General features: G+C 43.4%; 1 long non-coding RNA gene across 4 annotated transcripts in view; it reads right to left on the bottom strand.

The window, feature by feature from the left end:
- The window catches only part of LOC131908478 (uncharacterized), a 52,352-nt gene that overhangs the window by 7,094 nt on the left and 17,509 nt on the right, over positions 1-27,749 (bottom strand). For 2 of the 4 annotated variants that reach the window (XR_009378606.1, XR_009378605.1), the window contains exon 2: positions 24,878-25,060. This is a non-coding gene — a long non-coding RNA (uncharacterized LOC131908478). Of the gene's footprint in view, positions 1-21,250; positions 21,510-24,224; positions 24,410-24,877; positions 25,061-27,749 lie in introns of those variants that run through there. The other 2 variants (XR_009378603.1, XR_009378604.1) reach the window with 2 other exon arrangements.

The raw sequence follows: 27,749 nt of genomic DNA, 5'->3' as shown, positions 1-27,749 counted from the left end.
CGGGGACTCACAGCAAAGGCATGCTGGCCAACAACACAGAATGTTGGAAGCAAGAGTGAGAAGAGTTCGTGCACGCCTGCTGTGACAGCCAGAACTCTGCAGAGGAGGCCTGCTCCCACCCTTCCTGGTTTTGTGAACTTGAGTACATTCTAGAATATTCCCAGGCCCATTTCTCCTGTTAATGGGGAAGCACAGCAATACTTTATGTGGTACCCACAAAAACTGAAGGTTAGGCTGCATAGAAGTACTTAGCCCATTTCTGATGCCGTTGTAACAGGTGACAAATCAAAATTATAAATAGTTAAAACTTCAAGCCAGGCCCAATGGCACATGCTTATGATCTCAGCTCTCAGGAAGTAAAGACAGGAGGATCAGGAATTCAAGTTCATCCTCCACTACAGCGTGAGTTAGGTTCAGCCTAGGTTCCATGAGACCTTGTCTCAAATTAACTAACAAACAAACAAATAAAGATAGCCCTTCCCAATTCCCAAAAGTCTCTCATCTCATGGTTTTCTATTATTTTTGGAAATGCTGTTTGCAATGTCCGCGTATTTGTACATATTTTTCCACCACCAAGCAAAGCCATACCATTCCATCATCGTTCCTCATCAACAAAGCAAGCTCTGCAGGCAGAACTTACTTCTACTGCGAAACTGAGCTCTATTTTCCCCCTGGTTTTCTGGGAAATGCTGTCCTCAGGTTGCTCCTCCCCGGTGCCAAGAACATAGCACCATGGTTTCCATCCCACTAAGCCATAATGGGGTATCCCAGGGAGATAATGGATTCTGCCCAGCAAGGGACCACTTACAGGAATCTCTGGGTAAAGGGTGCCTGTGCAGAAACCTCACTAATGCACTCTCTCCATTACCCTGCTCCAATTTCCCCTGTCTCCCTCCACTACCTTCGGTTAAGCAGTGCTCTTTACAATCTTTCATCTGCCCCAAGGGCCATTAGCTTCCATCTGACACAGTCAGCACTCAGCCAGGCACTTCTCAGAAACCTCAGATAATGTTTCAGCCAACATGGCTCTCTGTCCTGAATGTGTTCAGCTTTGACAAAAGCCACTTGAACCTGGATCTTAAAGAAATGCCGTGTTAGAAAAAAAAAGATGGGTACTAGCTTTATCTGTTTCCTGTTTCCTGGTGGAGGGGGTTGAGTGGGCCAGAACTAAGGCTCCCCAGAAGTAGACCAGTTTATTGAACAAATGATTTAGAATCTCTCAGTATGTCATTTTAATTCATTGTCTATCAACTCTGAGACCCCAAGGCACTTCAACAGCTCTTTCATTAGACAAACTGGGTAAGGACTTAACAGGGTTGGACCCAGAACCCACCCAGACCTGTAAGGCTATAGCCAGTAGGGCAGCCACCGTGTGTCACCCAGACAATCTCACTCCTGAGGGCTCGTCTGCCGAACCTTTAAAACACGTTTCCCATTTCTAAAACATTCTGCCTCCTTTCTCCACATACCCACTCACACTCCCCAAGGTGGATTAAAATCTTCTTGGCCGCTGTCACTATAGAGTTTAGAAGTAAGTGTTCCTGTAATATGTGTGTACCGCCAACAGATGGCATCAAACATCACCGGGCACCAGACACCTTGCTAGGAGCCGGAAGGATGGGGGTGGCAGTAATGGAAACGGCTCTCCTGCACATGTGCATGCCCTCAAGTGTGTGTGCATGTGTGCACGTGTGTGGGTTTGAAATTCTCAAGGAAAACATTAATAAAAGAAAAAGAATCCAGAAGTGGAGGATGGGGCAAGATGGGAGACAGCTGAGTGCCTGCTTGAGGGGTCTCCTCCCCACACAGACACCAATTCAGACAGCCATCCACCTCTCACACCATTTTCACGGCAACCCAGGAAGCCATGCAAACATCTGCAGCACCCCGGTTTCAGTATGAAAATCAGAAAAGACATCTTGAAGAAGGCAGGAAGGAAGCCTCACCCAACCCCAACAGCAAGCAGTGCAGTGTGGGAAAGAGATGTTGCCTGCCTGCCAAACTGAAAGAGAAATAAGCCCAGCCTTTAGACTTTAAACCCTCTACCAGGCTTGCCACATTGCAACCAAGTGCCAGACAGGACACGGGAGCTCTGTTTCCAGGCAGAACATACAGAATGGGTCTCTGGTCTCCTTGGCCAGGTAGCCAAGGGACTGCCTCCGCCTTCTTCCTCTAAGTTTGAACAGACAGTACCAATTAGAGAGGCTACAGGCCTCTGTCTCTGAGCCTAGCTCTCTGCAGCTGATACACAGCAGGAGCAACTCAAGCTTCACATCACCTGGGCAGCCTCTACACTCCCTGCCCCAAGCCTGGGCACATGGTGAGAGTAAGACTCCAGCCACTGAGATGAAGAACACCAAGGGAGATACTGAAGTGGACACAGGTCTATGTCTGGAGCCCTGCTGGGCTAGTAAAACTTAACACTGGGCCTATCTGGACCAGCCGATGCAGATGGCACCTCCAGAATCTCCCCAGACTGGAACTGGGGCGCCCTCTAGTGCTGAAACAGCAACAACACACCAACAGTGAGCTGGCGGCAAACCTGTCTGTGGTACCTAGTACTGTAGGGGAAGTGTACAGATGTTTGAGGACTAACAGGCATCTTGCTTAGAGTTTTTGTAAAGACAGGAACAAGAAAAGCCAGATTATGAAGTCTAGTGCAAAGCTAATCAATCAATTTTCAGATAACGTCGCATGTCAACAAACACCAAGAATAATTTAGGAAGTAGGACCTAAACTGTCCAGCAAAAGAAAACACCCAAAACCAAAGGGTTCGTAAGGGGTATTTGTAAACTCTTGGGTGGACAATTCAAAAGAGATTTTTTTAAAAGAAACTTAAAATGCTTTATGAAACAAAAACTGGGTGGGTGGGAAGTGGAGGAGGAGGGCCACACCTCTAATCTCAGCACTGGGGAGGCAAAGACAGTAGACCTCTGTGAGTTCAAGGCCAGCCTGGTCTGCATAGCAAATTCCAAGCCAGCTAGTGCTATGAGATCTTGTCTTTTTAAAAAGCCCACAGAAACAATCTAATTCTGCAAAAGTTTAACAGAGAGAAGAGATTAGTCTTTTGAAAAGCAAAGCAGAAATACTCAAGCCAAGTAGACTAAGAAGTAAAAACAAAATAGCATCAAATGCATAACAAATCAAACAAGAAGGAAAAGTTTGAGGCTGAGTAATTGGAAAACACACAGTCAGAACACAAAGGAGCAAAGAGGAATGGGGCAAATGTGTGGAACACTGGTCAGCTTCCATGAAGCAGGTGTGGGAGTCAGGTGCGGCAGTGCATGCCTGTTGTCCCAGCTCCTTGGGAGGCTAAGGAGGAAGAGTCATAAGTTCTGTGTGAGCCTGGGCAACCTGATGAGACCTTATCTCAAAAAAAGAAATTCAAATTCAAAACGTGGAGAGCAAATGGAGGTGAGCCTTGACCTTTCTCTTTGTTTCTTTTCTAATCTTAATGATCACTGGCTCGTTATACTCAAAACATGATTTTTTTGTAAGTCTCATGGTAGTCATAAAGTGACTCTAAAACAGATACACCAAAGTAACGTAGACTCGAAAGACACTATGGGGAGAGGGGGAGATCACTTAGTCACAAACGAAGAATGTAAGAGTAGGGGAGAGAGAGGATTTACAAGAAAGATGGAAGATTTATTGTATCAAAATGGCAATAGCAAGACACGGCCTATTGTTAACAGCCTTAAAAATTAATGACAAAGGACTCATAAGATAGTTCAGTGTGTAAAGACATTTGGCACCAAACTTGACAATCTGGATTTGATCCCCGAAAGTCATGTAGCAGAAGGAGAGCATTGACACCTGCAAGTTGTCCTCTGACCTTCACACACACACACACACACACACACACACACACACACACACACACACACACCATGCATCTGCATATACACAGTAAATTAATTGAAAAAACTTTTACATTAATAATAAGTTCTATTTTCCAGTTCAAACATAAAATGACTAAATCGATTTTTAAAGATCCAATTATAGGAAGCTTTCCAGACAATCACTTCATGTCTCAGGACACAGTCTATAGATGGGAGACTTGTGTGAGAGGCTATGCCCCAAAATCACCAGATTTAGGAGAGCTGAAGAAAAAGCTAGTTGTACTGCCAGGTCCACCCCAGGGAGATTGGGGAGGAATAAGGGAAGATCCTCTAAGCATCAAGGCTGGTGAGGCTAACCCACCCCTTATCATTTCTAGGATAGTAAGTACACAAGAACAGACCAGTGTCTGCTCAGTCCAGCAGACACGGGTTCTGGTTGGGGAAAGGCAGGACTCTGGAAGAATAACAGAAAGAATTTTCACATGTACCTTTCATCCTGATTTTCTAGTCCACTTCAAAGGGCTTCTACCCAAACCAGCTGAGTGAGTTCTTTCCTATCTAACACAGCTTCAATGTCTACTTCAAACTTCAACAAAGAAGCTTTCATAAGTCAGATTTATATTTAAGAATTGCAAAATGCAGCAGGTATCCTTAACCAAATAGCAACATTCTTTAGAAAAATAGCAAACGTTTTAAGTCCCAATTGGAAATGGAAGCACATTTGACAAGAGGCTAAAAATTCATCCTCCAAGATAATTAAATGAAAATCCCAAAGGCCCAGCTCTATGCTTAGGGCTTTGCACGATTATGCAAATTCTCTCTCTCTCTCTCTCTCTCTCTCTCTCTCTCTCTCTCTCTCTCTCTCTCACACACACACACACACACACACACACACACACACATGCATTAATATCTAGGATCTACATATGAGAGAAAAAATAGTATTTTCTAAAGCTAGAATACCTTGCTTAAAATTATAATTTCCTATTTCAACCATTTTCTTGAAATTGTCATAATTTCATTTTCTCTTCATGGCTGAATAAAATGTCATGTACATACATATCATATGTTTATCATTCATTTGTTGATAGACATTTAGGCTGGTTCTACCTATTTCATGCCTTTTACAAAAAGTGTAGCAATAAACACAGATGCTCTAGTATCCCTGTGGAGGACTTATGAGTTCTTTGGGTACATAAGGAGTGGTACAGCTGGTTCATATTGTAGTTCCACTTTTATTAACATATTTTTAAGCCCTTTTATGAAAGTCTAAAGACACATAGTCTTTTTCCCTCGTGCTATGCAATTGTTTAGTGAGCTCCTCTTTTTTGAGGCTTAATTCTCAAAAGATTGAGAAACTAGTATGTAAGGTTCACATACATCACTCACCCAGTTTCCTTATTCATAACACGTAACATCAGCATGATGAATTTGATGTAATTAATGAAGTAATATTGATACCAATACATTATTGTGATTGTCCAGTGTCCCGGGTTTATCACAGTATCCTGAGATGTCCTTGAGTGTCCTTTCAGTATCCCAGGGTCTACATCAGATCTAATTGGTATGTATAGGTTCCTACCAAGTACTACTTCAAAAAAACTTTTCTGGGTCACTTAGAGGCTAAACTTTGAAAACAGTTCCAATTACTGACTATAAAGAATTCTTTCTGATCCTTTCAAAAATATTAGTCCCTTGAAGCTTTAGTGGTAAAAAAAAAATATCAGTGTTCAAGTTCTGAGTCAAATGTATATAAAAGAAAGTCTTGGAATATTTGTTCTCAGTAAACACCTGCTATTTATAGTAAGAGCTCTGGAGAGGCTTCTGTGTCTATTCTTGCTGTCTATTTAACATCCACAGGAGAGGTGCTGTTTCTTCAGTTCTGTGGACACACGGTCATAGTTCATCCCAGAAAAAATATCTTTCTAATTACTTTATAATGATGATCTTCAATGAAATATTAGAGAGAAATTCATTTTATGAAAAAAATGGCCTTAAAACATCGACTTGTGGTTGAGATTTTGACTTTGGTTTTCTCTTCCAATGCAAAAGCAGAGGTATAGGATGGAAGAACCAAATTAATGCACTTGGTTAACTAACAATGGAAAATGGGCATGTGTTCTCAATGGACACTTGTGGCACTTTTGTTTGTTTTTAATAAATGCCTCAAGCTGAATGAATGAATGACATTTTGAAGAAACAAAGGTGATTTACTATATGGAAAACATCTGATTTTTCTTTATGTTAATGTATGACTAATATCCAGTAAAATGCACAAATTAGTGATGAACTTGGTAAGCTTTGAGAGTATACATCCATGTAACCTAATCGCTAACAAAAGAAGAAACATTCCCATCATTCCAGAAATCCCCCATACCTTTTCTAGTCATTTCTCCCTTCCTCCTCTCCCGACAACCCACTTTCTGCCTTTCATTACCAAAAATTTGTTTTGCTCAGTTTTTTTTTTTTGTTTTTTTTTTTTTTTGGTTTTTTTTTTTTTTTTTTTTGGTTTTTCGAGACAGGGTTTCTCTGTGTAGCTTTGTGCCTTACCTGGAACTCACTTGGTAGCCCAGGCTGGCCTCAAACTCACAGAGATCCGCCTGGCTCTGCCTCCCGAGTGCTGGGATTAAAGGCGTGCGCCACCACCGCCCGGCTGTTTTGCTCAGTTTTTAATTGACATAGGTGAAATCCTATGGTTTGTGTCTTCGAGTTTTCTATCACTGTGCTAAAACATCATAATCAAAAGTAACTGGGGGAAGAAAGGGTTTATTTCATCTTATGATTTGTAGTCCACTGTCCAGGGAAAGTCCTGGCAGGAACCTGAAGGCAATAACAGAAGCAGAACCGTGGAGGAGTGTTGCTTACTGGCTTGTACCTCATGGTTTGCCCAGTTTGCTTTCTTATGCCACCCAGAAGCACCTGCCCGGGGGTGGCACAGCCCTTCTTCATCAATCAGTAAGAAAATGTCAACTGAACTTAGATACCTCAATTCAGGCTCCACCCAAAGCAACTGAATTCAGAAGAAAACCAAAAGCGCAAGAAATAAGTTGACCATAAACCAGACCTCAGGCAGGCCTCTTACGAGCATCATGAACCCCAAGGTAACAAGTGTCTTCCGTGTCTACATAGTTTAGTTTATCCTTCACATTTCCCCACCGCCAACTACCTTTGAACTTCAACCCATCAAAAAAAAAAAAATCTCAAACAGCTATGCCATGCCTACAACTTCCCCTCCTTACAAAAAGTCAAGACCCAGCATCTCTGAGAGGCCCGCCAAGAGTCTCTGTCACTTGCCTCCTCAGGATTCCACCTCACACACACTGGAAACAGCCAGATTGCAGCAGTGTGACTTCATTTATATATTGCCTTTTGCAGAAGACAAAGTTGTTCCTGGGATCCTTGTAATGTTTCATAGTACCTCAATTCCAAAGAAACCACACTCATTTATTTTAAACCTATGTATATTCCACACATGATCTTTAGGGTGGACGACACAACAAGAACTCCTTGGTGCAGATTGTTTGGTGAGAAAGTGCACCTCCAATGGCTGTTTCCAAGAATGCTGGGCAGATGGGGGCTGTCCCATTCCAGGAAAGTCTGAGAAGGTTCTCCCTCTATCCATGATGTTTACATGAGATTCTGCCTAAGCTGCATCCCTTCAATAGAACTAACGATCAGGAGAAAGCTAAGTGAGCATCAGGTAAGGTGTGCAAAGCAGCTGAAGTGACTTCACATTTCAGGCTACATTTAGCCCACCCATTCTTCCAGCGACAGGAAGTGACATTCATCCAATTACTTGCTATTTGTGAAGGAGAGAGAGAGAGAGAGAGAGAGAGAGAGAGAGAGAGAGAGAGAGAGAGAGAGAGAGAGAATGTGAGGGGTACACTCTGGAATTGACTTAGTCAGTTCCTGCCTGACATAAACTCAGTTGTTTTCATCTATTAATTGAGATAGAAAGGCCTTCCTTCTATGATGGGAGGGAGGGATACCGTGAGTACATGGCCTGTGGTACCCACACTTAGTCACCAAGATTCCTTTCTCTGTTGTTGCAATTCAGATTATAGCAGCCACGTCAGTGTCAGGATCCCCAGAATCCAGCACAAATGGTCTCAACCATTTGAAATTCGGAGGATTAACTCTTAATTCCTTGTCTAGATTGTGTGGGCTACAGTCAAAGTTAGAGGAAATTCTTTTTCAGGGTTTTGTAGTTCTTAGTTGTTTCTCCAACTTTGAAGAAGACACTGCCCAGTAAATGTACCTCTCACAGCCCATCAGATGCACTGGTACAATGCTAAGGTAACAAACAGGAGAAAAATCTAGATCAAATGATGCCTGGAGACTTCCCCTCCCTGAGGATGTTTCACTTCAGTTGTTTGTTACACAAAGTTATCTAATATAAAGGCCATACCAGTTTTGATTTGGCTTTGGGGTACGTAACAGAGAGTACTTTGGTTGTAGTAGGAGAATAGTGAGGGTCAATGAAAACCTGAGTTGTCACCCCTTTGGGTGGGTGGCTGGATTCAGAGCAGGCAGTGGTGACTCAGAGAAGTGGGACATGTCGAGGGGATGAGGCCATCAATTTATGTCCCGACGTTCCATCAGGCAAAGGCATAGAGGTGCTCCAGCTGTTCCCAAACCTGCTCCCCAGTGATCACACACACTTCAGCACTTCCCTAAAGATCTTCCCTGTGCTCTTCATAGCCATGTTTCACTCCTGAAAACATGTTATGAGAAAGGAAACATGCACGGGAATCTGCTCCCCACTCCCACCTCCACCCCCAAACACACACACACACACACACACACACACACACACACACACACACACAGAGAGAGAGAGAGAGAGAGAGAGAGGAGAGAGAGAGAGAGAGAGAGAGAGAGAGAGAGAGGCTGTGTCACCACCCTAACTCCTTGAAGACTCTAGTTATGAAAACTGACATTCTAGGCTGTCAGCTTTGTTCATGTTCTGCCTGCAAAGGCTTCTATACTCCATGGTCCCTCTGCCCTAGTACTGCAGAACCTCACCTCTGATGGGGGATTTCCTGCATCCATATGCTCTTAAGCACTGAGACAAGGTCTCGTTTCTGTGAGCATTTTCCTTCTTACCTTTATTTTATTATTTATTTTATTTTTGTGACTAAAATATAATTACATCATTTTCCCCTTCCTGTTTCTTACTTCAGACTCTCCCCATATACCACTCCTTGTTCTCTTTCAAATTCATGGCTTCTTTTTTGCATGAATTGTTGTTACATGCATATATGTATATGCATATATATTCCTAAATATAACCCGTTCAGTCTGTAGACTAGTACCCATAGGAGTGTTTTTCAGGGCTGAGCTGTTGATAGTGGGCAGAGCCTGGTACCTTTTCACTCAGATCAGTGAGCTGATTCTGACTTTATGGAGACAGACGAGCCTCTGGAGAGATTCTGTTCTCACCTCAAGCCCACTTGTGTGGCTCTGTTCTACGTTAGGTTCTCCCTTCACCGAGACCTCAATTCAGAAGCATTTTTATTTTCTCTTTTAGAAAAATAAATTTATACTGTGGGATTGTTTTTAAGGCATTACAATGAAAATCTTGATTGCCTGTATTAAAGTATCGCCATCTTCCTGCTCACAGAATCGTGTGTGTGTGTGTGTGTGTGTGTGTGTGTGTGTGTGTGTGTGTGTGTATGTATGTGTGTGTTCTGTATTGCCCATGTCTCTCAGAGAATTCTTGGAAGTTATTGGTTCAATAATTCAAATAAATATATGAGCCAATTCTGGCCAATAGGACTAAAGGGGAGATGTGATGAAACCTTCTAAAAATGTCTTTTTTTTTTTTTTAAGACAGAACTATAAGCTGGGCAGATGGTTATAGTGATACATGGCTGTAATCTCAGCACTTGGGAGGCTGAAGCAACCTGGGCTACATAGAAGATCCTGTCTCAAAATGCTAAGAGGACAGAGAGAGAGAAAGAAAGAGACAGAGACAGAGAGACAGAGAGAGAAAGAGACACAGAGACAGACAGAGACACAGAGACAAGAGACACAGAGACAGACAGAGAGACAGAGACACAGAGAGAGACAGAGACACAGAGAGAGACAGAAAGACAGAGAGAATGAACCACAGGTGGTGGGCCTCTCCTTGTTGATCATACATGAGGAAAAAGTGATCACATGACTACTGACAGCCCTCCAGTCTGAGAAGAGGAGCCATGCTTAAGATGGACACCCAGCAGCTGATGGAAACATGCAGAGGAGCCATGCTTAAGATGCACTCCCAAGCCGGGCGGTGGTGGCGCACGCCTTTAATCCCAGCACTCGGGAGGCAGAGCCAGGCGGATCTCTGTGTGAGTTCAAGGCCAGCCTGGGCTACCAAGTGAGTTCCAGGAAAGGCGCAAAGCTACACAGAGAAACCCTGTCTCGAAAAACGGAAAAAAAAAAAAAAAAAAAAGATGCACTCCCAGCAGCTGAGGGAAACACGCAGAGAGTCACAGTCAAACATTAGGCAGAGTTTGGGGAATCCTGCTGAAGAGAGAGGAGGGGTTGTAGGAGGTAGAGGGGTCAAGGACATCGCAAGAAAACCCACAGAATCAACTAGGCTCATGGAGACTGAACCAACAATCAGAGAGCCTGCATAGAACTGACCTGGACACTCTGCGTATATGTGACAGTTGTGTGGCTTGGTCTTCTTGTGAGACTCCTGACAATGGGAGAAAAGGATGTTTTTGTTTCTCTTTCTGGCTTTTGGGACCCTACTCTTCATACTGGGTTGCCTTGCCCAGCCTTAATACATGGCGAGGTGCTTAGTCTTACTGCAACTTGATATGCCATGTTTTGTTGATATGCCTGGGAGGCCTGCCCTTTTCTGAACAGAAACAGAGGAGGAGTGGATTGGTGGGGCAAAGCAGGGGCAGAGGGGAGGGACTGGGAGAAGAGGAGGGAGGGAAACTGCAGTCAGGTATAAAATAAATACATTTTTTTAAAAAGATGAAGCCAGTACTGGCAATGCCACAGAAGACAGACAGAAGAACGCAGCATTACCCAATGACATCAGCAAGGCTCTGGGTGCACCAGCCCTGGGGCAGGGACTTCTCTGGAGAGTCTGCCTCATAAGCAAATCAATTTCACATGGTGTGAACAGATTTGTTTTGGTGCCCTTAACTGATGCTGGGATCAATCATGTTTGCTGTGTCCGCAGACCTATACAATCATTTTTCATATCTTGAATGATGGTCTAGAGGCATCATACACTCAGTCAGCAAACAAAATGCAGGGTTTTCACACAGTAGGCTCTATGTAGTATATTTAAGGTGAGCACATTCTTTGTCATTGGGAGGCTACTTAGAGCAGATATCAAGTTCCTTTTCTCTTGAATCTCTGCTGGCTTTGGGGCCTATTTTGGAAAACAAATGCAGTGAAAATGACATTGACTAACTTTGAGGAAGGATCTTTAAAGATTTTCAGATTCCACATGGAGCTTGGAATGCTACCTCTTGGGACCCAACTGCCATGTGAGGTGCTGTCTGCCCACTGTGTGATCCCTGTGCTGTGTGGAAGTCCAAGATCATCATCAGTGTGTGTGTGTGTGTGTGTGTGTGTGTGTGTGTGTGTGTGTTGAGAGAGAAAGACAGAGACAGAGAGAGACAGAGACAGAGAAGGGAGCAGCATAGAGACCAGGCATGTGGTCCTAGTTTGAGCTAAAATAAGCATGTTCTAGCATTCATAGACAGCATCTAAATGTCTATAAGGATGAAGTTGCTCTTCTCTGGCCCTCACAAATGTCCCCTGCCTCTATTAAGTAGAGGGATTCTTCTTAAAGCTTTTCTGAAAACTAAAGTGTGAGAGAGGGGCTGGCCAAGGGAGTGCTTTTGAGGTCTGCTGAAGGCTCTCCAGATGTGAGGGTGCAGCACACACACACACACACACACACACACACACACACAGCCCACCCCCACTGCTCCCTCGTCTCACTCTGCTTGGCTTGGTGGGACTGTGGCATTTGTTCAAACATTTGTCACACACACACACACACACACACACACACACACACACACAATCAGCAGAATTTGAATTAACCACTCATCTCTTTAAGCTGAGCAGACATTTTGAGCTAGATTTATTTTAACCAGGGATTTATGAGAGGAAAGGAACACTTCTAATTACATAAGTATTAGCCTCAAACGGTGTGAATAATGACCCTTTGGAAGTGTCCCAGTCCCTAATAGCTAATTAACAGCTCATAACCCGTCTCTCTTGGTGTCCCAAGGCAAGTGTGAAAAAGAGGCCATGGCTGATTAACGAGATGGGCTCAAACAGGATTAAAAATGAAAATTGGCTTTTCAGACTCCAAACCTGCAAATCCACATGATGTGAAAAAAGATGATTGTTGGTGCAGCATCCTGAGCCGCCGCTGTGGGAACAGAGAGTGCACGGCTAAAGGCATTGATTGATCGATCGATCGATCTCTCAAGCCCTCAGTGGTCCCTCTCACCAGTGACACAGACAGAGGACAAGACTGCCCAGCGTGAGGGAAATGGCCTCCTGCTGTCATGAGGTCTGGAAAAGTTCAAGATGGAAAGCCACATAACCTTTCCAAATAGGAGTTCTTCCTTTGTTGTGCTCGTGTTTCGAACAAGTATTAAAGCGCACTGACGGAGTGTTAGAAGCCGGTCAACACCCATCTTCCTCTCAGATTCTGTGACTCCACGTGGAGGGAGTGTATGTGCTGGAAGACCTTTTCCTCTCCCTCAGCCAGGGCCTGGGTGGCTTTCCAGATGCCACTGTAGGCTCATGCCCTGCCACTTCTCACGTGCACTTCCCACAAGAAGCTTTTAAACAGGCAGCTCTGCTTTCTGGGGAAAACGTAATGGTAGTTTTTTGATTCCTCACTCTACTAGAGGGAATTGCTTTGCTTCTACATGGCTCAGAGCTGTGGTCTCGCCTCTTAAGCCCTAGGTGGTACCTTGCTTTTGTCCCACCACCCAAGGAAATGATAATATACCACATAGAAACACAGGCTACACAGCCAAGTGTTTTCCCACCCCCCAGCCCCCCCCCCCCCCGTCCCCAGTCTATGCTCCTTACTTCCTCCAATGGGATGAAAGATAGATCAAAAAACAAGAACTTGGTACCACACAATGCAAAGACAAAACTCATGTCCAAAACACCTATCCTTTATTAAATTTTATGGAATTAAACAAGGCTTAATGCCAATCTATTTGGTTTCCTGCCAGGAGAGGTGTTATCTCTCAAAGGGTGATGGAGACAGGCAAGGCAGCAGGTAATTAACACTTCCCTGGAGGTGGACAGAAGCGCTCTCCTGGGTTGGGGAAAAAAGCCCATTTTCTTCCAAAACTGTTACTTGGAGGTGACACTTCAAATTATCAACAGTAATTTGGGGGATGAGAATGTGACTCTTTAGTTATTTTAATCAGTGGGGGTGTACTGAACACACTTGGGTACAGAACTCTGTCTGCAAAAGCTTTTTCAGGAAGATAACTAGTAATTGTGTCTGCCTTCAAGACATCAGTCTAGAGAGAAATGTTAGACAACATAGATGATGGAAAAAGGATACAGATAAACACATCATGTCAATGTAAATCTGTGTTATGTGTAACTTATGTGTTATGTACATACTGTTAGGACCCGCCCAGTGTTCTGGTGTCATTTATGTAAATCTCCCTTTAAGAGAAAACCCTTCCTCCTTCTCTCTTCCTCTCTCTCCTCTCTCTCTCTCTCTCTCTCTCTCTCTCTCTCTCTCTCTCTCTCTCCATGAGGCTGTGTACACCTCCACTTTTCTCTTTTCCTCTCTTTCTCTTCCTGCCTCTCCCTCTTCCTTTCTCTTCCCTCTCCCCTCCCCCTTTAATAACAAAACTTTCCACATGGATGCAGTGCCTACATGGTGTGAGTAACTTTCCACCATGCCCCCTTGGCCGCCACCCACATGGCATGTCTCCTTGGCTCAAACCTGCCAAGGCCTCTAGAGAGCCTTTTCACAACACATATGACATAAATGTGACTAAACAGATGACTTCTTTTGACAGGTTGACTGAAAGCTTTAAGGGTAAGAATGCAGTCTTTTCAATTCTTTTTGGTATATTCGTTGTACACAGTGATGGGTTTCATAAAGATACGTCATACGAGCATATCCCGTGCTTTGGTCATATCAACTCCCCCATTTTCTCTCCCTTCCTTCTCTCCACTCTTCCTCTCTTCTATCTCTTCTACTTCCTTGTATGTACACACATGCACTGTATAATATACATATACATACATACACATTTATGTGTATGTATACATATACGTGTGTGTGTGTGTGTGTGTGTGTGTGTGTGTGTGTGTGTGTGTGGTGGTGGTTAGAGAGATGGCTCAATGGTTAAGAGTGTGTGTGCTGACAGGTGTAAGATGGAATCTCAGAGTCATTTTATTTTTCGTTTCCCTGATGGCTAAGAATGTTGAACATCTCCTTAAGTGTTTCTCAGCCATTGGAGATTCTTCTGTTGAGAATTCTCTGTTTAGATCCGTATTCCACTTTTTAATTGGATTATTTGGTTTGTTGATATCTAGTTCTTGAGTTCTTTACATACTTTGAAAATCAGCCCTCTGTCGGATATGGGCTTGGTGAATATTTTTTCCCATTCTGTAGGCTGCTGCTTTGTCCTATTGATGATGTCCTTTGTTATACAGAAACTTTTCAATTTCATGAGGTCCCATTTATTAATTACCAATTTTAGTGCCTGTGCTATTGGTGTTCTATTCAGGAAGTTGTCTCCTGTGCCAATGTGTTCAAGATTATTTCCCCAGAATGGCTAAGATCAAAAACACAAGTAAGAGCTCATGCTAGAGAGGATCAAGGGAAACATTCTCCCATTGCTGGTGGGAGTGCAAACCTGTACAGCCACTTTGGAAATCAGTGTAGCAGTTTCTCAGAAAACTAGGAATCAGTCTACCTCAAGACCCAGCTATACTGCTCTTGGGCATCTACCCAAATTGAGTTTAAAATTCATCTGGTCTACCTTCTCCCTTGTGATGATGAGCAAACTGGGGCTTGGGGCTCTGGGAGGTGCCCAAGGTCATGGACAAGCAAGTAGAGCTGTCCTCTGTCCAGGGCTTCTGGTACCCACAGTTTTCTCCTCCTGGCTCTTCCCTGTGTTATCCTCGGTGCAGAGCTCTTAAGAATAGTTAAGATATTACCTTCTCCTGTAATAAAGGAGTGAGTCATGGGCCAAAAACTTCTCTCCCACCCATCACTTCTTAGGCACTTCATCTTAGAGCATCATTTTTATTCCCCGGAGAAAGAACAGCCTTAAAGTTGGGATATTCTTAATTCAGTCATTGTGGGAAGGGGAGGTGAAAAGGAACTCTTGAGCACAATCACAGCGAGACAAAGGTTTAGCCAGTTTATGTGATGCGTTATAATTATGCCATAAAATTGCTCTTCAGCTGGAGTGTCAATGGAGAGAGCGTTTTAAAATAGTTCTGTTCTTGATAGAAATAGCTCAGATGGGCGTGAGAGCGCATATATATTTAAGCAAACCATGGGGCTATAAGTGTTCATCCAAGCATTCAGAATTTATGGCCCTTTCTTTACAACTGAAAATTTAAAAAAGAAACAAAGAAACAAACCCTCTCAGGCAGGAAGATGGCTCAGTGGGTAAGTTCTTGATCTGGAAGCATGAGGACCTGAGCTGGATCCCCAGTCCCCAAAGTTGGATGTGCAGAGCGCATCCACAATGCCTGTACTGGGGAAGCAGTGACAGGGGAATCCCTGGGGACCTAGCCAAAGCTTGATGAAAGATCCTGTCTGAAAAAAACAAGGTCAGAACTGGATGATGACTAGAATGTAATATCTGCTCATGTTAACAATGGGCTGTATGTCTAGGTGAGTCCCTTTTCCTAAGACACAGGAATGACATGCAGATGTAGTAAATCACATACTGTCAACGCATTATAAGGTCTGCAGAGATGGCTCAGTGGGTCACACACTTGCTGCATAAGTGAGTCACACACTTGCATGAGGTCCTGAGAGCACATCTCCAGAACACATATAAAATGTGAGGCGTCAGGGTGCATGCCTGTAACCCCAGCCCTGAGACACCGGGAAGGTGGAGACAGAAGGATCGCGGGGCTTGCTGGCCATCCAGTCCAGCCCAATCATTGAATTTCAGGTTTTTGAGACCCTGACAAAAAAGCAGTAAGTAGAATAACTGAGGAAGATAACCCATGTCAACCCCGGCCTCTTCACACGCGGAGGGACACCTGTACCAGCATCCATACACTTCTCTCTCTCTCTCTCTCTCTCTCTCTCTCTCTCTCTCTCTCTCTCTCTCTCTCTCTCTCACACACACACACACACACACACACACACACACACACACACACACACAAATTAAAAACAGAATAAACAGATGGCAGAACTGACCAGCTGGGCTGGCCCTAGTGAGGAATGAGGAATGAGGGCATGGCAGCTCAGTTGGGGTATATGTGCCTCCTGAAGACAGGAAGCCTTGTGTCTCCTCTGAGGTCACCCTCTATTCCGCTGGCTGATCATGTCAGCTATCTCCTTCGAGGCGAGTCACACAGGTGTGTCTTTGGAAGCAGGCTGAGTTTTCTCAGTCCTGGCTGGATGTCTCCTTATTTCTCTTTTATTCCACCTCAAAATGACTTATCAGTCTCACCAAGCCATAGGAAGACATTTTGTATGGCTAGAGGACAGACTATGGGACGGGTCCTGATGCGTCCTCCCAGACCGCCATAATAAAATGTTACAGAGTGGGTGGCTTAGGCCACACAAAACAATTTTCTCACATCTTGGAGGCTAGAGATCCAAGATCAAAGTGCTATTCCCATTGGTTGCAGGTGCAGACTCTGCAGTCTGGATTCTCACAACAGCTTCCCTGTATATGTAAAGGGTCCAGAAAGGTTCACAGACATCTTTGTTTTTCTTCTTACAAGAACACCATTTCCACTAGAGACTTCACTTTACTTCAGTTACTTCCCCCGAGGCCCTGTCTTCAAATATGCCCACACTGAGGTTCAACATGAGGATGCAGGAGGAAGATAATCCAGTCCCAATCAGTCCCTAGCTGTGCTTTTGTCTCCAAAGAAAGCTGCTAACTTAAAAGAGACAGACAGACAGTAGGACAGAGAGTAGACCACATCTCTCCCCATCTACTATTACTTGAAATTAAAATGGAGAGAAAGATGGGCGATAATGAGAAGCACTGTGCCCCAACTGATAGGGAAAATGTTTACTAGGTTTGGACAAACCCTAACTAGAGTTTGGATAGCAGAGCTCAGTGCCAAGCCAACCACTGACTTGGAATGTACTCATCATCAGCAGTGAGTCTGACTTCCCTTCATCTTCTACTCTGTAAATTTAGGTTAAGATTTTCTGCTGAGAGAGAGAGAGAAAGAGAGAGAGAGAGAGAGAGAGAGAGAGAGAGAGAGAGAGAGAGAGAGATCCTGATTCAAAACTAAACATAGCATTCTTCCCTGCCTTCGTAATCAGTCATGCCCTGATCTCTAGCTGCCCTGAGAGATTGAACAGGATGGATCAAAGGATACAGCTGAGTTCCTGCATGTCCCCCAAGTGCCCCCAACTAAGCTAAGACATGCATCGTGGGGAGAAAGTAAGTTTTATTAGGTAAAGCCAGACATTTGGGGTTGTATGCTACTAAACAAAACTCAGTCCACCCTGATTGATGGAGACCACCTCTGTGAACTTTGCTCTTTTCCCACACTCTTATCGCCTCCTGGTGAATGTGGTCATCCACCTGGGACACACAGTCTCCTGTCTTTGGCTGTTTGAGTGCACACAACTAGCTTGACAAGTGTGGATAGACTCTCAAGTTCTCACATAAAACAGACACATTCTCATAACTCAGCATCTGAACCCAGTCTGGAAAATTGTGTAATTTGGTTCCTTATTCAAGACCCCTACTCTCTCCTTCAGCATGGTAGCCACTGACCATATGCAGTATGAGCGCGTGAAATGTAGCTAGGGCAGTGAGAGACTGTTTTTATTTTAATTTTGTCTAATTTTATTAGTTTTTTAAAGATTTACTTATTTTATTTGATGTATACAAGTGTTTTACCTGCATGTATGTGTGTGTACATGCACCACATGCTTGTCCGGTGCCTGTGAAGGCCAGGAGACAGCATCAGATCCCTGGAATTGAAATTATAAGCCTCTGTGTGTACTGGGAACTGAGTCCAGCTCCTTTGCAAGGATAGCGAGTGCTCTTAACCTCTGAATGATTTCTCCAGTCCCCAGTTGTTTCTAATTTTAACTAATTCAGATTTACATTAATGTTATAAATTTCATGAACAATACTGATTATACATCTAAAACAGTAGTATTTTAGACACATTGGGTGAAATAAAATATATTCATCAAAAGCAATGGCATTCATTTCTCCATGTGGCTCCTAGAAACTCATTTCCATGTGTGTATATGGGTGGCTCCCAATCCATTTCCACTTTAATAGCGCTGGTGCTGGTTCAGCCGCTAATCTTCCAAGCTGCAGTTCTTTGCTAGACACCTGCTCCCACCTCCCGTTGTTACGTAGAACCATGCTGTCAACTCTCTTTAGCTGCTAGAGGATTAAGTTTCCTAGCTGGTTCTAGAAGTCTCTAATTAGCTAAGGGTTGAAAGGAGTTTTCTTTGAGGAGTCCTGAGAAGTCTCCCCTGGGAAGCCTGCTGTGTCCATCTCTGAAGCCAGTTCTCTCCCATTAACAGGCCTCCCCGACTCTCCTTCCTAGAGAGTTACTCTCTCATCTTCTCCTGAAGTGAGAAAATGACCGACGAGCTCACAGTTCTTGCGAGGAGACTAAGAATGCATGGTGACTCCTAACATGGTTTTCCTATTAAAACTTCAGTCTAGAGACTAAGACTTCATTTAAACAGTGTGGCATTCCTCTGGGTTTGTCCACAACTTTTTTTTCCCCTGAACTTTTTGCACCGTCCTGCTCTCTGCCATGAAGTTTGGTGAGTCTTGCATGGTTGAACGCCTAGCTACCAGAAAAAAAGCATGTATGGTTTTCCATGGCCAGAGAAGAACCTAGCATGAGGAAGGCCCAGACTCTTCATCATACTTCATTGCATCATGTACGGATCTGCCCTTCGGGGCTGTCCCCTTGAATGTCAAGTAGCTGACCTAGTCTCACATTCGTAAAAGACCAATAAAATACCCTCCCCACCTGTGGCCTATAGCCTACCAAAGGCCACTGACAGTGTGGCAAGATATCATTTCTAAAGCTTGAAAAGATCAAACAATTCTACAGTTGCTCAGACAGCCACAGCAAGCCCCACCCCCTCCCCAAGCTAACTTCCTGACCCCAAAACCCAGAGTCTAATCACGGAGAAAACCATGTTAAGCTTGGGGTTTTGACAGCTGCAGAAACACAAGCACAAAAAAAGTTGCTTCCAAATGAGAACAGAGAGGACTGCACAAGAAGCCGAGCAGGTTTACTTGCCGGCTTCCAGTCCACTCAGTGCCTCTTTGCACTCCTCTGCAGTCCTAGTACTTTCCCACCCAAATCACTGAAGTCTGTTTGTCCTAGGTATTAAAGGCAGGCAGTTGTGTGTTTCATAAACTGATGAGCAGGGGAGGAGCTTACCTATCTGGTCTCTGACCCAAACTGGGGAGATCCAGAACAGAGCTGGATACAGTTTCAGATCGAAGTGAGCAGCACTGAACTTCAAACCTCCACTCAGTGATATACCACATACTTCCTTAGACCTGTAGGCTTGCAGGCTAGAACTAGCCTAGTGGGCTTCTGGTTGATGGCTAACTGAGCATTTATCATTGCATATGACTGCAAGTTTCACCCAAGCCAAATTCCCTCACCTTTCTGCAGATGGTTGTATGAATGCATCTGTTTAACAGTGAGAGCGTTTCATTTGTATTTTCAGTGTGTGCAGGGGTATGGAGTGCTAAATTTTTGCATGTGTAGAAGGTAGCCACTCATAGGTTTCCCTGCCTTACTAAGACCTGAAATGGTCATTGCCCACACGTTTGCTGGCTGGATATCAAGAATGTCCCCACAAGAAAAATTAAGTTAACACTCATTCATTCTATATAGTAATATAATTCTGTTATGTCTTTTGTCCCATGCATGAACGCATTTCCTCATGACACTTCTGATAGTTCTTTCTGTGAGAATAAAGTAAAGACACTTAAATTGTCAGAGGATATGGGTCAGAGAAAGGACATGGTGATGGGAGTTCTTCTCAAATTGGGGAATTAACACTTTGTGTCCCCAGCTCTGGAGGGACATGGGAATGGAGCAGAAGAGGATTGAACAGAAGTGAGCATGCTCAAGTTCATTCTCTTTCCCACCCAGCTGCCCTTCACTTCAGTCTGCCTGTTGTTGGAACAAAGATGGCAAACAGATATGGTTGCCTTTGTAGCCTGGAGGGAAGGGAGGTGTGGTTTATGTGAACGGCTGCTTACAGCCTGTAACTCTCACAAGTGTGAACTTGTCCTGTTTGTTAGAGCTGAGCTGTTGCTATCTGAGCAGAGAGAGAAAAAAAAAATAAAATAAAAGTGTCTCTTTGAAAGAGAGGTGGGAGAAAAAGAAAGCCACATTAAAAAGACTGCTGGTGATAAATTTGGGTTTGCTCCTATCTGTAAGAGGTTTAAAAATACCCTGGGCTTGTTTCTGCTTCTGCACTTTTCTGTTTAGCAGCTTGCCCCATTTCCAGCAGTTCCTGGTGAAGGCAGTGTACACTGGACTGCTCTCACCAGTACCAAGAGCTTTGTAGCCAATTTCTGAGCAACTCAGAGACTTTAGAATCCCCTGAGAGAAGCGTGAAGACTCTGGCCCCAGCTAAAGACCTCAAGCATAACAAATGAGGCTGCCTCAGTCCTACCCCACCCACCCGACACACACCCCAGTCAAACCAACCTGAACCCGCACCCCACAGGTGTGTCTATCCTGAGCTGTCTATTCAAAGATAAGTTGATTTAGTTGTTATTGTGTGAAGGTTGTGGGATGTGCCTGTCTGATGTGGAATGTGAGGGGGGAGCTGGGGGCTAAACAGTTGAGTGAGCCACGGAGACACGGAGCTTTTTGTAGTAAACAAAATCCTTTCCGTGTCCTGTATGAAGAAGTTATTAAATGCTGCGTTCAAAATGGAGTCACAAAACACTGGGTGGATGTATATTTGGAGAGAGAGAGTTAAATAAACTGTATATAAAAACTGAACAGTTACAAGAAGAAGAATGAGGAAGCTTCCTGGGCACTGGTATGGAACAATTACCAGGAGATACTGGCAGGCGCTCTACCAGCTGAGCTACCTCCCCAGTGAATTACCAACAGACCAAAGTGACAAGATGCAAACTACAGAACAATGTAGATAGGCTACATCTCTTCATTAAAATATCTCCCGTTTTACACACACCAATACACTTACCAAGAGACACAAAGTGAAAAGAAACAAACTATAGAACGATGTAGATAGGCTACAGCTCTTAATTAAAGTATCTCCCCTGTTTTACACACACCGATACACTTATACATCTAAGTTCTCCAGGACAGGTGCATTTATACCATTCCCCAGCTGCCTTGTGACTCATCTCGGCAGCCTTGCTAACCATGGCCCTTGCTTTTCCATTCTTCTGTGTCTTCTTGTTCTCCTATCAGATCAGTTGCTTCTAGGAAGAAACAGGATACCTGGGGGGGCAGAGGTGGGAAAGAGGAGTTTCACTGTCTCTGCTTTGTGCTCTTTGTGATTTTGAAGTATCTATTTGGAAAGTGAGAGTAACATAGTTTCAAATTTTAAACCAATGAAGATCAACACTATAATGGGAATAGTAAGCGTACGGCTGCGGGCATTCTCATCAGCTAGAAGCCATCCACAGGCAGCCCAATAACCTGACACAGGGAGTCCAAGTCAAAGACATCTTCAAGGGATGCGGGGCCCTGGAGGGTTCTCCCCTCCAGACCTATGCCTTCCCTACACGAGCAAGTACAGATTGGCCTGGGTGGTTCCCACCGTGTGCCCAGCATTCCATAGCACAACTCTTACGTAGCGATGGGTTGAATTTAACAGCTCTTCATTGAGAAACTTTCTGGGTTAATACTTTCAGTAAACTGTCAGACTCATTAGCACCTGGGGAAATTGAAAATAAAATAAAATAGAACAGAATATCCAATACTCATTCAATGTAGATCACTTTAAATTTTTAAAAAGAAACACACACATACAAAGAGCAAGAATCACATCACCCAGAGGCCAGAGCTATATCTCAGTGTGTTCATTCATTGTGCAGAGATGCTTCTGTTATTCCATGTGTGAGATGTTGAAGGATGACTTGGTTCATGGCCAGTACACAGCAAGGAAGACTCAGGTGATGGAAAGAAAGCTAACCCAAAGCCCAGAGGGTAAACATTACAACAAGGAGACGAGTCCCCTTTAAGTCTAACCACAATATCAGTTTTACATCTCAAAAAATTCATAATCATGCTTCAAAATCATCAGACCATGTTCATGCATACAAGATAACCAGGAGAGTTTGCATACTAGTTGGGTGTGCACATAATTTTTATAGACTTGATTATTCAAATCAGGACTGGAACATTTCACTGGGGTGATGTCTTAAGTCTCCTTTTCATCTCTACTTTTTCCTTTGAAGTTTTGATGAATAAATTGAGCAGTTTGCTGTGCACAGTAGTACAGTTTCTCATCTTCTGGATTCAACTGACTGCATCCTAACCACTTTGCCTAGTATGTTTCTATTTGCTCAGTTTCCACCATAAATGGTAGACCTGGAAGCTGGGTTTGATTCAAGCTTGCTCTTTCTTCACATGAATATTCCATAGACGGCATTGTCCCTCAGGAGGCTCTGGGTGTACTGTCGTCTTTCTGCTAATGATACTGCAGGCATAAAAGGTCATTGTCTATCCTTTTATCATATTTGTAAGATAGTAGAATTGCAGAGCCAGGCTCTAATAATTTTAGTCCAACTTTGGCAGAGTGGGGATTTACCTCTGATAGCATGTGCTTTTTCCGCTTAATGTGGAAAACCTTGGTTCCTGATGTACTGACACGATCATTTTCTTTGATTCACACACAGATATCTGGAACCATTTCAAAGGGCAAGACTAGGTGTGAGCAGCCAACAAGCTTTTGCTGATTTGTTTTGTTGCTGCCTCTGTGGGATTACTGCAAGTACTTTACCGCACTAGGGATGTGTACCCATGACCCCTTTTTTAAAGTCACTTGAAAATGTTTTAGGATTGCTTCTTTGGTTTTTATTTAACATTTGTAATTATAAGGATGTTTGTACTGTATCAATATAAAGCTACAAAGTGAAACTTTTTAAAAATCTCTCATTTTTATGTCTATCTTCTCCACACCTCCTTCCTCTTACTACTTCAGGTAATTCTTTTATTTATTTGATAGTTCATAAATATGTTTGTTACTCTTACTTGGGTAAATGTTAGAACACTATACTTTGCTATCTTACTCCCTTTCATACATAACTTATTGTGGTGGGAGTACATAGTGATATCCATCTTATCTAAAGCTATATAGTATTCCACTGTATCTTCCGTAGCCTATTGAGCAGGTTTCTAATCTTTAGCTATTATGAACAGTGTTGCAACATAGTTACGCACAACAGTCTTTTTATGCTATTACTGCGCAGGAAATATTCCTAAAATTTGAAATGCTAGGTAAAATGGTAAATGTATATTCAATTTTATTAAATATGTCAAATCCCCACCACTGAGGTATGTACATTTCTCATCCCCACTAACAACATAGTAGAGTGACTGTTTCTTCATAGTCTATCAAAAAAACATATTGTCAACCTGATAGGTGAGGAAGTTAAGTCCCAGTGAACTTTTAGTACAAAATTTTGATATTGCAAATGACGCTGAACATCTCAGGTATTCACAAGATGCCTTTGTTTATTTTCTGTACTGCGTCTAGATGCCATTTCCAGCCCATTGTTGGCACTTTCCCCATGTTCTAGAGGCTTCTTATATATTATTGTAATTAACTCTATGATATAATTTGTAAATATCCCTTTCCAGCTTCTCTAGCCTTTAAAATATTTTTATATCTTCACATGAAAAAATATTAACACTCAAAAGATATAAGAACAACACCCAGAGCTGGGGGAAAAGGCTGCACACATTTCATTGACCACCAAAGCACAGATGTGATGAGGTTCCTTGGTATATGTACTCCCAGAGCCTAACCATGGTTCTTCATCAGAGATAGACACCCAGAGTCTGGCTGTGACACCCTGTCAGGGAAGTACACAGAGAGTACATATAGGCTCTTCAGCAGAGGTGTGCCTCCAGAGCCCAGGCTGTGGCTCATTATCACAAGTATAGCCCCAGAGCCTCTTACTCTGTGCCACACATTGAAGAGCAGAACGTCTGCACTCAGATGAAGTCCCAGAAATGTCACCTCAATCAGTGTCTGATGTCTTTGGTTTCCATGGCTGTAAAGTATCTACAGGCCACCTTGCTTCCACTTCTGGCAAGGTCATTTATTCCGCACTTTCTTATTGCATTCCATTTAGAAGTCCCCCGAGGAGGTGACAGAAGAACTAAGGCCTCTGGAAAGAAGGAAGTCACTAGTGTAAAGATTGAGGGAGGGGATTTCTCGGCAAAGGGAGCACCAAGTGCTAACCCTCTAGGGCAGTGGTTCTCAAAACCCCTTTGGTCAACCTCTGTCTCCAAAAATAGTTACATTATGATTCATAACCATAGCAAAATTACACTTACGAAGTAGCAAGGAAAATAAGTTTATGCTTGGGGGCCACTGCAACATGAAGAACTGAATTAAAGAGTCACAGTGTTAGGAAGGTTGAGAACCACTGCTTTATGAGTCAAATGCCAGGCGTGTTCTAGGACTGCAGGCACATGCACCCAGGTGAGCACTGTGAACCCAGGGGCAGATGGTAGCCCAGGAGGCTGGTTCCAGCGGACAGGCGGTCCAGCAGACAGGTAAAGGCTCTCCCAGGAGGTTAAGTATTGGGTTCGAACTAATTCCGTTCTTGTCTCTGACTGAGTTCAAGATGTACCTTCTCACTTGTTTCTTCTCCAAAAAGTGAGTGATTCTTTCTCTGCTCTTCTTAGCTTCGACAACATGACCCAGGGTTCCACCGTTTATGCTCCTCTCTCCCTGAGTCTCAGGTGATGTTCTTGTTCTCCTGAGACCTGGCAGCTCTTCCTTCCATCAAAGAAAAACAGTGTGGATGTTCTCACTGTTGACGAACACAAAGACTTCATTTACATTTGGGCAATATGAAACTTATTTCTATCCAGACACGCTGCAACACACGGGCTTTGCCCACATATACCGGCTTGTCTGTCTACCAGGTGTCTCTTTATTGGTGCTTTATTTTGCTTCTTTTGTTTGTTTTTGACAGGGTCTCATTACATTGTCCAGGCTGGTCTCAAACTTCTGGAGTCAAGCCACCTTCCTGTCTCAGCCTCTGGCTCAGCTAGGATCACAGATTTGTGCCACCATGCCCAACTGAAGTCTGCTTCTCATGGAAAGCTTGCTACTGTCACATGCCCAATATGATTTAGTGACTGCTAGCTTATTCATTAGCTTTGCTTGGAGCTCAGGTGCTGTGGAGTCTTATTTCAGCCATCATGCTATTGCAGGTGGTGGCCACAGTGAGAAAAATAATTACAAGTCCATGTTTCCTGTGCTTCAGCACCCATCACCTCCTTCCCCATCCCGCTGCTGACAAGGGTGGAGACCTTCCCTACCTCAGGAAGATCCATAGGACCTGGAGAGGGCAGTGAAGAGCTAAAAGAGAGACAGAACTCTTCTGCCAGAACGGGAGACCTAGACAAGATTGCACAAGCTGCCTCCTTTTTAATAGGATGTGGGTTTTTTTTTTTTAAGTTGAGATGCTAAATATTCCCTTTGAGATGTGTGTCCCCTAGTCAATTTTTGTCTTTGAAGTTAAAAGTTATTTCTTTTTAGTTGGTGATTATTTCCAACTTAGTAATATAATTTTTATTACCAGAGACACTGATACACACACACACACACACACACACACACACAGTTGAAGTACTTGCTTGAAACCTGTTTTATGGACCTGAGAGTGACTCAGCAGGCAAACCAACTTGTTGGCAAGCCTGACAACGTGAGTTCAGATTCCCAGGACACACAATGCTGAAGGAGGAAAGCAGCTCCTACAAGTTGTTCCCTGGTTTCCTCGTGCATTGTGGCGTACATGTAACCATAGACACACAGACATAGACGCCTGGAAGATGCTGGTACACAGCAGAATCACCAAAATAATGTCATTCTGTGACACTGAATGAGAAAATACTGCTTACCGACTCCTTCTCTGACTAGTAGATATACTCTTTAGTTATCCACGAGACATGAGGCCAGATTTACACAGCAATCATTTTACTCCTTTATAATGTGGGAAATACGTCAAATACGCAAAAGTGCCAACATTTCAGATTCCTGCCTGTGAAGTTGTGATGGATTTTACCAAGATGCCATGCAGTTTGGTTGACTTTTTACAAATCCAGTGATTCAGTTACGATTTAGTGTCCTCTGCTGACTGGTCTGGAAGGAGTTCTTCCTCGGAGGCATCTGTCATCTCTTACATTTCTTTGTGGTCTTACGATACATAACGTATACCTCGGTCACAAACTCTGTTGGCCTATGTTTTCAAGCTTGGCATACAGTTCTTTCTGTAACTGGCTTTTGTTTCTCCAGATGAGACATATATGCACATGGTTAGGTGAAAAATAAACTCCCTCCTATTTTTTTCTTGTATGGATTGACACATAAGAATCTGACATATCCATGAGATACAGTGTGATGCTCTGATATGTGCATAAAACGTGTGATGACCAGGTCAGAGTAGTTAGTGTCCCTCTCCATAATCACCATTCCCGTGTGTTAGAAAGCCTCAGCTCCCTCTCTTCTAGTTCTCCATAAAATATGTGGTCCATTTTTGTGGACTCCAGTCACCTGCTGTGGTCTAGAACACTCGGGCTTCCTATCGACTGCATTTTAGTGCTGAGCATCCACCCTCCATGCCTCTGTTCTTCTTCTCCTCCAGTGGCTACCTCTCTACTCCCTCCTTAGGAGAAGTCAACACCGCTTTAGCTTCTACGTGTGAATGAGAACACGCAGCACCTGCCTTTCTGGGCCTGTCTTGTCTCAATGTCCTCTGGATTCATCCATTTATTGAAGATGATAGGATTTCCATCGTGACCACACTGTGTTTCCACCAACAGTGTAAGAGTGCTCCTTTCTCTGTCTTGATCCAGCATCCTTTTCTTTTCTTCATTACAGCCATTGTAGCTGGGGCTCGACATCCTCTCCTTATGATTTTGAATTGTATTTCCCTGGTGGTTAGTGATGTTGAGCATTTTTTCACATATCTATTAGCTTTCTCTGTATTTTCATTTGATGAATCCGACCCAGCTCCTTTTTAATTTGTTTGTTTGTTGTTGAATTTTCTAAGTTCTTCATATGTTCCAAATATTAATCACTTGCCAGATAAATATTGGCAATGCACTCCCTATCCTGCATGTTGCCTCTTCTGTCTCTTAATCATTCTTTTTGTGGAGCAGAAGTTTCTTACTTGATATAATCTCATATGTCTAATCTGCAGCCTGTTTCTTTGGGATCTTACCTAAACCATATCATGCACATCACTGTCCTAAAGTGTTTCCCCTATCTATTGCTCTAGGGATCTCAGGGTTGGGTCTTGCATTTACTTTTACAGTCCATTTTGAGTTGATTTTTATATAGGATTAGAGACAGGGGTCTAGTTTCAGTCTTCTGCACAGGTGCTCATCCATTTTACTTGCTATTACCAGGGCTCTCAATACTGACTGCACAGGAGAAAGACCTGGGAAATTTTCAGAACATTGACCCTTTAAGATCCACCACTGGAAAAGGTA

The sequence above is a fragment of the Peromyscus eremicus genome, chromosome 4, assembly GCF_949786415.1.
Source record: "Peromyscus eremicus chromosome 4, PerEre_H2_v1, whole genome shotgun sequence".
Lineage (NCBI taxonomy): Eukaryota > Metazoa > Chordata > Mammalia > Rodentia > Cricetidae > Peromyscus > Peromyscus eremicus.
The sequence above is the reverse complement of the archived record's forward strand: the minus strand, read 5'-3'. Positions and strand labels throughout refer to the sequence as shown.